The 10,078-nt window shown below is 38.1% G+C and overlaps 1 long non-coding RNA gene across 1 annotated transcript; it reads left to right on the forward strand.

Moving 5' to 3' along the window:
• Positions 1–8,068: 8,068 nt before the first annotated feature.
• LOC119263998 lies at positions 8,069–8,999 on the forward strand. The gene is made up of 2 exons (XR_005130692.1): positions 8,069–8,375; positions 8,501–8,999. It is a non-coding gene; the product is annotated as an uncharacterized LOC119263998 (long non-coding RNA).
• Positions 9,000–10,078: the final 1,079 nt, after the last annotated feature.

Below are 10,078 nucleotides of genomic sequence, written 5' to 3' on the forward strand. Positions count from 1 at the left end.
CTTGTAGATGTAAAGTCAGAGACGACAGCTCATCTGCTGCTGCACAGTTTGTGTTGGTCATCCTCTTGTCCTTCATCAGTGGTCACAGGGCGCTGTTGGCTGGATATTTTTGTTTGGTGGACTATTCTCAGTCCATCAGTGACACTGAGGTGTTTAAAAACTCCAGCAGCACTGCTGTGTCTGATCTACTCAGACCAGTGCAACACACTAACACACCACCACCACATCAGTGTTACTGCAGTGCTGAGAATGACCCACCACCTAAATAATACCTGATCTGTGAGGGTCCATGGGGGTCCCGATAACCAAAGAACAGGGTAAAAGTGAGCTAACAAAGTATACAGTGAAATAGGTGGACCACAGTCTGTAATTATAGAACTACAAGCTGCACCTATATAGTAAGTGGAGGTGATAAAATGGACAATGAGTGTAGAAACTATATATATAAAGAGGCGCTAAAGAGGGTACTAGGACCATGGAGGATGTGGAGATTCTGTTGTGAAGAGTGGTGTCTGTTCTTCAATCTCATTATGTATTATAGGACAAGATTTATTGCTGTTATGTTAGATAGGCTTCAAATATCCTCAAATATTATCACAGTGATGGTGGTGTGATAGAGACCTAAAGTAATGGTTTTATGTTTGAACACAAGATTACAGAAGTATGTCTTCAAGCACTATATATATTACAGTCTGTCCCTCTGGCTTGCGAGGTAAAGGCAGAGGAGCAGTACAAAGAAAAACTCCCTTCAGGTAATTTCTCCAGTCATGATACATTCATGCACGGTCTAATGGTTATTTAGAAATCCTAGCAAGATTTTCAGCTGTGCAAAAATTTTTATTCTCAAAAATGACACTGATTCTCTGCTTCTGCTGATGTCTTTCAGGTAGATGGAGGGTTTTCAGACATTCTACACAATAGGCATTGTTAGGTCTGAATATGCATGAAGTGTTGGCCTGAATACCGCGTTGTCATTTGTTAATGTCAGGAAGAGGTATAGCTTGGCTTCCCTAAAACTGGCCTTTATGATCAGAATGTTGAAGCAGCAGTTTGCCATAATGTGTTATTCTTGTTGGAAAGGGTTCGACAATAAATTGAAATGCGTCCTTCCACCAGGACCCACAGAAAAAAAACTGTTTTGCTGTAAATGTCTTTAAATCTGCTGCGACTTTAATGTACCGCATACGTATAGATTCAATATGTGCCAGCTGCTCTATAGGCCAAATATAAACTATGACCTGAATAAAGGTTCCAAGGGCTTCTCCTGGCAACAACGCAGAATCCCATGTCCAGTGTACTACATGCACTGAAAATACTCAGTACGTGTGTATATCATATGTTTATATACAGTACTACGCAAATCAGTTGTTTAATTTCCAGTCAAAATGGTCATTTAGTACAAGTTGTTCATTTATTACTGTCAAAAAAAAGCAGTAAACCTCTATTTGACAGAAAATGACACAAAGGGCTTCAAACATTGCTGTCCAAAGAAAACTATGTAGCTCTATTTTATGTATCTCAATTTTGTCCATTGTTATTTTTCTACAGCATTTCAACACACCAGCTGTCCTTTGCGTTATGTGAAAACGTCACATAATTTTCAATTGGACAAACAGAAATGCTCTAAAAGCACTTGGAAATCTCTTTACAGTAAAGTTACTTTTTGGAGATTTTTCCTTGGACAGTGAGAAAGAAAATGCACATAAATATTTATTTATTCAAAACGGCAAAAATACATCCCGATGTAAATTATATACCTATATGTATACACAAACACACACACACACACACACACACACACACACAGAAATATATATATTATATGCAAGATCATAATATATTGCAAGATCAAACACAGTTTCGGTAAATATATGTAATATACATTAGTCCATGTATTAAAGCTGTTATGTGCTCTGTAAGTCCTCAAAATGTTCATTTTCCACAGTGGGTTTTTTCCTGTTCAATACTCATCAGAACATCACATGTATAAAAATAAACAGTACTCTATGTAAATCCTAATAAAGCCTGTTTGCCTAATTGACTATTCCATAGGCATTGCAATTCCTCATTCAGTTCATTTCTCACAGTGGATTCTTTCCTCAAGGAGACTGCAGCAAACCAATACTGGCTGCTCAGGGCCCACCTGTGATCCCCCATAGCCATGTTTTAAAGCTGATTGCCTCTTTCTCTCTCTCTCTCTCTCTCTCTCTCTCTCTCAGCAGCAATGCACCATTCAAGTCCTGCAGGCAATTTGACAAATGAGCTGCGATCGGAGCGCAGAAGCGCATGCACTGCAGCACCCGTCCCATGCTGTACACCCTCCTAATGACTGAAACCTGCGCTTCTCACACTGCATGCAACATTCACAGCAATGAATACACACAGACATATACACACTCACACAGCGCTTGCACATCCAGCTGCAGCTCTCTCCCAGTTGCAGTGCACAAGGACTTCAGTAAGCAGTTACATCTCCTCTCACAACCTCTATAATGCATAATGTAGCTGTGGAAACAAGCTTTTTAACATATGGGACGTGATGCTAGCCCCTAATATTACATTGTAATATCATTGCATTTTTTTGATGAATCATCAATGATTAGCTGGCAATTTATATGATGTTAGCACACATTTCGTACAGAAAAAATCAGAGGGTGATGGACACTTGTATGCAAAAATTTGGGCACTCCTGGTGAAATGACGTTTTGTTGTTTGTTTAAAAAGAATTCCTCTACAGAGAACATACTACACACTTCTGTGCATTTACAGGACTTCAGCTTAAAAATGAAATAGAAAAGTTATGGAACATTTAATATTTTGAGTTTTTATATGTTTTTATATGTTAAAATTGTTTATGTTTGCTCCTTGTAGAAAACGTGTTTTTCTAACCTAAAAAATCTACAAAACATATTATTTGTCAAATGTGTGTGTATTTTTGCAGGCATAAATTTGTACATTTCCTAAGGTTGTCCTGTTTAAGGCTATATATGACTTCTGATGATATTCTTAACTCTATTTTTATTGTTTCACCTTTTTAAATGCTATGACTATTCCATTAATCATCAAAATATACAGTATATTATTTGAAGGCCAGCATAATTGACAGTGACAGAGGTCTAAAATAACAAAACTGTCAGTTAACTCCTTTTATCCCCAATTACAGGATAGGGACAACCTTAATTGTTACAAATGTAAAAGTTTCAAAGACGATAATATAATATAATATAATATAATATAAAAATGACCATCTTTCTCTTAAACGGTTATTGATTTTAACTGGCAGATCTTTATGAGCAAATATTTCATTCTTCCGCCAGGTTAGTGGCAGGATTTCTTCAAAGAGGTGAATCCGATACAAAGCGCACATTGAGAAATGACTGCACTTCCTGACGCATCATGCACTCACTCACCTTGACGTGAAAGGGGGAGCCTCCCCCGGCCCGTCAGCCCAACTGCCAGGCTCCTGCGCTCCTCCTATAGGAGAAGAGCGCTTCAGGGGCTGCCTGATGGGACACGGTATTGATTACCTCGAGAGGTAGGGATTTTTTTTAAAAGGCTGGCGGAAAAAAGAGGAGGAGTAAGCTGGCCCGCTCACAGCAGCAGCGTCTGCATGCCTCTCCTGCAGATATCAGCACCCTCAGCATATTGTGCTAGTGCTGCACAGGAAAATGTGAATTTCACCCACAGACAGCTGAGTGTTGGGTAATTTAATTCATGGCCCTCCTCCACTGCCAGCAGTGTAAAGTGAGCCTCATTACCTTCAGGCACACTCAACCTTTCATCCTCACCCCATAAAGGACAATGAACAAATAAGGTCAACGAGGAAATAACACATGAAATTAAAAATAAACATCACCGTGTGGCTTGAGCTGTAAATAGTTATGGACATTCTCAAAGGATAAGGACTGCATTTCGAACCCTAGTTACAATTCATAAACTGCATTATACACTGAGCTGCCAGCTCATTAGAAACACATACTTTGCACCTACACTTACTGGCCAAACGCCTACCACCTCTCCTGGAGGTTAAATGTACAGCAAAGTGCTATTTAAACTCATTTTAATCAACTCTCCTGGAGGTTAAATGCTAACACAGTTATCACAAGGATTGATTAATGCCTTAGAGATTTTGGTTTACTTTGAAGTATAATTTAGCGATTATCTTCCTCATTTAGGGTGCTGGAAAAGGCACAAGTATAATTACACAATGGCTATTCTAGCTTTAATCGACTCTCTTGGAGGTTACATGCTACACTGTTATCGCAAGGATTGATTAATGCCAGCGAGTTTTTTATTTTAATTTAAATTAATATAAAATAATCTAGTTATGGCTTTTACTTTTGTAAAAGGGGGCAACTTTCTGTAATCTTCTTCACTCAGGGTGATGGAAGAGACTGAAATATAACTGTTATCCTAGGTTTAATCAACTATCCTGGAAGTTAAATGCCAGGCTGTTGCCCTAAGGATTGATTAGGACTTTATAAATGGTGATCTATCTTACTTATAGTGCTGGAAAAGACTTGAGTAGTACTGTCTACTTGAATTTCTTCATTTTATACACTTAAGCACTTTGTCTTTAATAACATTCTCATGTTTTTTTTGGCTTGAAATGTGCCGTATAAATAAACTACCTTGCCGTGCCTTACCATAGGTGAACTATGTATACACACAAAAAATTGAGCTTACTTGATTTTCAAAAGTAAGTGCTCTGAGCGACAAATTGAGTTGCTGTAATACATTTTAATCATATGAAAATGATGCAACATTTAAATCAAGAAAATTCAATGTGTCACTTTTTTCACTGTACATGTACAATTACAAACTGTAGCCCATCTGCTGTTTTGCACAATTTATAAGCCACTCTCTACCCCATTGCTCAACCAGTGCAGGCCTTGGAGATCTACCTTCCTAGGTAGTCCAGTTCTCACCACAACCTGAAACACTTACTACAGCTAATTATCTTCTTCAGAAGCTCCTGAATGGCTGAATCAGGTTAATTAGTGTTAGGTAAGGAGGAGGCAGAATTGCAGATGTTAAAACTATAAAGTAGCTCTTCAGGAGGATGGTTGGTGACCACTGCTCTACCCCATCTCCCAGTGGATAGGGATCACCATAAAAGCGCTTACCAGATATTATTTAGGTGGAAGAGCACTATTCTCACCACAGCAGTGACAGCATCATGGTGGTAGGTTTGGGCATGTTGTGCTTGTACAAGTATATCATGCACAGTGGCTCTGATCAGATTTTTAAACACTTTGTATGTCAACTGGCTGACAAAAATAATGTGTGGCAATTTAAAATTGGATCAATACAAACGTTACACGTCACTCTACACTGTTAGAAATAAAGGCAGGTCAATTTTTCGTTCATCAAGGTACAAACAATGTAAATGTTCCCTCAAAACAGAAGCGGTTTTAAGGTCCAACTGTGTATCTTAAATAAGTTTTTCCCAGGTGAAAAGTCTATATTTGTACCTTTTCATATCCTCACATATTAAAAAACAATCAAATAAAAAGCCCATAGATGAGAGAGGGTGTGTGGAGTCAATACAACTTAGACAATATAATTATATTCCATGAGTAAAGGTACTGAGATGTACCTTTGAAGAAACCACCCCAGTGACAAGAGGGGAACTGCCCCAGTAATAGTTTCATACCTTTATTTTCGAGAGTGTATGTTCAAGAATTTTGACTATTTTGATGAAATATCACACGTTAATTGGAAGTACTCTGCCAATAAAAACACTTTGAGCTAGGCTATCATTTATATGCATCAATATAACATATATTAGATCTTTCATATATCTTATGTTGTATTTTATAATTGACTGTCATGATTTCTCAGTTCACTCAGTTGCAAAAATAATTTCCAATAAATTGATTTTTTTTGATGAATTGCAAAGATAACTTGTCAATTTGTAGGATGTTAGAGCATTTTAGAGCTTTTTACAGTAAGGGGCTCATGGACACATTCCTTTGCATTTTATGGCATGTATTTTTTCTTCTATTCTTTCTTTCCTTTTTACAGGTTTCCTTATTTAAGTCTGTACATTGTGTGTTATTGTTCATTTTAATCCATTTCTATTTTTCAGCCTAAACACGCCTATATTAATCGCCTATATATACTGGCTGTATATATGACAGGCTTGATCTTACATATACAGTATTTTCAAAGCAGACAGAAATGTAATATACAATCACACTGACGGTAAACACCTTTTTTAGTGTTATTAATCATAAGTATCTCTCAACTAAACAACAATTTCCATCCTAGACTATCAATTATACACATAGATACATTTGACAGTCATTTTGAACCCACTCACCTTCATTACTTTTGAGTGTAGGAGTGATCTATAGGCTTACTACAAGTTGTATGTGCATTAGTAGACACAGGGAGGCAGTAAAGTGCTTTCTCTGCATCTCTGCAGTCACTTCCAAGAGCTAAAACTACCAAAAATTGCTGATTATCAGAGGGCCACTAATCCTGTGGCTTATTATAGTTCCAATTTCGTGAACAAAGTGCAATAAATGAGTCAGTTCCTCTAGTCTAAGCCTCCTTTGCATAAGCAAATGATTTGTAAAAATAACATCAAGGAGGCTTTTAAGTAGGAAAGTGCCACATAATGAGAACAGAAGTTGTGTTTGAAAATGGCAAAATTCCTCAGCTTCATCTACTTTTGCTTGTTCGGTTGTCAGAAAGGAGCAGATATAAAACGTGACAGCAAATGATGGCTACTAATGTAGTTAATCCACTCATTTTTTTATGAAGTGAAACCTGATTTATGAATTTATTTTAGAGTTTTGTCATGGAATCGAGGGAAAAAAACTGTGGTCTGCACTGAAGGCATGTAAATCAGCCTCCTGTGAAGACCTTAAAGCTGATAAAATATCTGGTAAGGGGGATTTACTGTCAGAGTGATACTTCTTCAGCGTGTGTAGTGCGCACACAGTGTGACTCAATATGAAAGAGAGAGTGGATTAGCACAAATGTTGGGGGTGACAATGAGATTACCTCATGTTAAATTTCCTTTTGGCATGACACAATTCGCACTCACATACCTCCAGTTCCAAATCCATTTGTGAAAAGAAAGAGGCGCTTGTGTGGAGTCCTCTGGAGGCTCTGATGGGGAAACATGGTGAATGAGTCACCCTGAGCTGAGCTGGCAGCTGCTGGAGGTCTCTGCTTGTTATGTGGTGGCGATGCAGATGGCCAAGCCACAGTCGACCAAAGAGGACAGTCATGGAGCTGGTGGGAGTTACTTCGCTGGTTTAAGGCTACAAATACACAAATATATACTGGTCTGAGAAGTGGCGTAACCAGGACCTTTCAGAGAAAACTGTAAGGACATTTTCTTAAACCTCTAAAGTTTAGTCTTAGAAGTTAGACACATTTTCTGTCTTGGATGATCATGTAATTCCAAACTGATTCGATGATGTTGACCTCAATAAATTTGGGCTTTGAGGTGGCCAGCTCAGGTCTGAGAACACCAGCAGCTTCATTGTTTCATTTGCAAATTTTCTTGTTTGTTTTTATCAGCTTCTTTACTGCTATATATCCTTTCAGAAATACAGCATTGAGTTGTCTTCTCTCAGAGTACGTACTCTTTATCTCATGGGGACAGTTTGGTCTAAGAGGTCTTACACCATTGTTAGGAGTCACATTTTCTCTATATCTTGTAACAATGTTTTGAACTCCAACCTTCTAAGCTCCTCTTTTTTCACTTTCTTTCCCTTCTTATGCATATAGATCACTTTTGATCTAATATTCTGAAAAAGATCTCTTGAAAAAAATCATATCTTTATAACTCAATGGCTGTCTTGACTGTAAAACAAATGAAAGTTGGTCTCTGAATTTGTCACAGTACTCTATATTCAGTGGGGTCCAAAAGTCAGACCACATTGAAAATCTGGGATTTTTCTCATTTCCAAAACTTGGAAATAAAACAACAGAACGTTTTAGAACTTTAGAAAACAAGACAACTGTCATAATTGGCCCCTCCCAGTCCTGTCTATGCGCTTTTTGTTTACTTTTTCATCCATGTGCGTTTGTTTTGGTTCAGTCCAGCCCCTTTGTTGTCTGGCTCCACCCCTGATCGTTACCACCTGTTTCCCACCTGACCTTTGTTAGCCCTCTTGTATTTAAGCCCTGTGTTTTCCTTAGTCTAGTGCTGGTCTTTGAGGTTTGAATTGTTTGTAAGCCTGTTCTGAGGTGCTGTTTGGATTTCTGTGTGCTTTGTCATGTTTATCCCCCCTGCTTTTCGTATTGGCTACCTGAAACTGGACTGTCATGGCCACGACCCTGGATTTGCCCTCAATAAAAGTCGCTTATCTCAGCGTAGGCATCCGCCTCATTGCTCCCCATCGTTACAACAAGTAAGATGAAGAAGAAATATTCAAGGCTCTGAACAAATTCTAGGTCACACAAAACTGTGATACTAACCATGTTGAGGCCTTTATACAAAAACATGATTTTTTTTTTTTTGTCTTATCTCTTTCAGTGAAGCACGTGTTCAGACGACAGGAGAATTTGTTCTGCACATCAGTGGCTTTGCACAAGTTGTAGAGTGCATATATAAATACTATGCAATTCTGGAATTCATGTTAGTTGTAGATAATACTTTTCATTCAAATTATGCCCACAACATAATATGTAATGAAACTTTTTCTATTAAATTTGAAAGGACTTTGAGACTAATCAATTCATGACAGGCTGTTTTGGACCCAAATTATAGAAAATAAGCAGTGAAACATGAAATGTTTTTTTGTTGTTGTTGGAAAGGCCAATGCATTTACATATTATCACTTATTTAGCCGGCAAACGGTTAGCCTATTCATTCAAGCTGAAGTGTTTCAGCCCACACTGCTTTCTGAATACAAGACAGCCAATCAGAATAGAGATCATTTATATAGATTAGTCTTCAAGGCACAATAAAAGCCTGTTACATTCTAGGTGTTAAAAATGATGGAAAATAGTCATGAAACCATGAATTATGTACATAATGCACACAAGCAAGAGGACCTTAGGGGACCCATGAGTGGGAAAAAATTCATAGTAGTGATATAAGGGGTCCAATAAACATGTTATGGGGTCCAGTCCCCACAGACCCCCACCAATCTGCATGCTGTGTGCCTGCACTGGTTCTGGGTACATGGAGTTCTGCAATAGTTATTCAGTATGCCTTTGATGTCCTGCCCTTCTGCTGCGCTTGGTGTTACAATATGTACGGATAATCTGTAATGTCCCATTAGACATATTACTTCTACAGAACCACAAAGTAACAGGAGGGCTTTTCCAAGCAAAACTCATCTGGTTCTTGTAGAACTCCACTCAGCTCGATTCTCACAGCTGGCTCCAAGAGGCTTCCTGAAAGAGAAGGGCAGCTGGGTTTTGCTTGATTGTACCCAACATCTTTACTGTTGATCAAGGGTACCATGCCTTCTGTGCTCCAAGGCTGCAGAAGAAAGCGGTGATGAATCTGTTTTCTTGTAAGAGATCTCCGCTTTTCTTGGCCCATTCCTGACTCTATAAAAGTTGTGCAAGTTTGGTTTGTGTGCCTTGTGAGCATGGAATGTCATTATTGGAATACATGAAATTGGGTATCCAAGCAAGTGCCCCCAACAAATAAACTGCACTGAGAGAAATATGAGAACGGACCACGCTCAAATGTGGGCATGTTATTGTTGTAAGGGCCATTCTCTTATTTATTTCCCCCCCGGAGTTCCGCTTATGACGTTTATGTGGGTTTATGTACAAAAACATTCAGAATTTATTTTTACCCATGTGTTTTCCAATCTCTTTCTCAAATTCAACAAGCTGTTTTCCTTACTGTGTCTTTAAGACTGATTAATCACATGCAAACATTTGAATACCCCTATGAATACGTCATTTGGTTTAAGTGTAAATAACACATCCTCAACAAAGAACAAACGTGCCAGTTTTCTGCACGGTTTAGTGCATAATGTCTATTTCTTTGCTGGACTTCATATATTGAAAGACAGCAGAAGAAGAATATATATATATATATATATATATATATATATATATATATATATAAATATAAAATATGCCAAACCTT

Source organism: Pygocentrus nattereri, chromosome 9, assembly GCF_015220715.1.
Source record: "Pygocentrus nattereri isolate fPygNat1 chromosome 9, fPygNat1.pri, whole genome shotgun sequence".
NCBI lineage: Eukaryota > Metazoa > Chordata > Actinopteri > Characiformes > Serrasalmidae > Pygocentrus > Pygocentrus nattereri.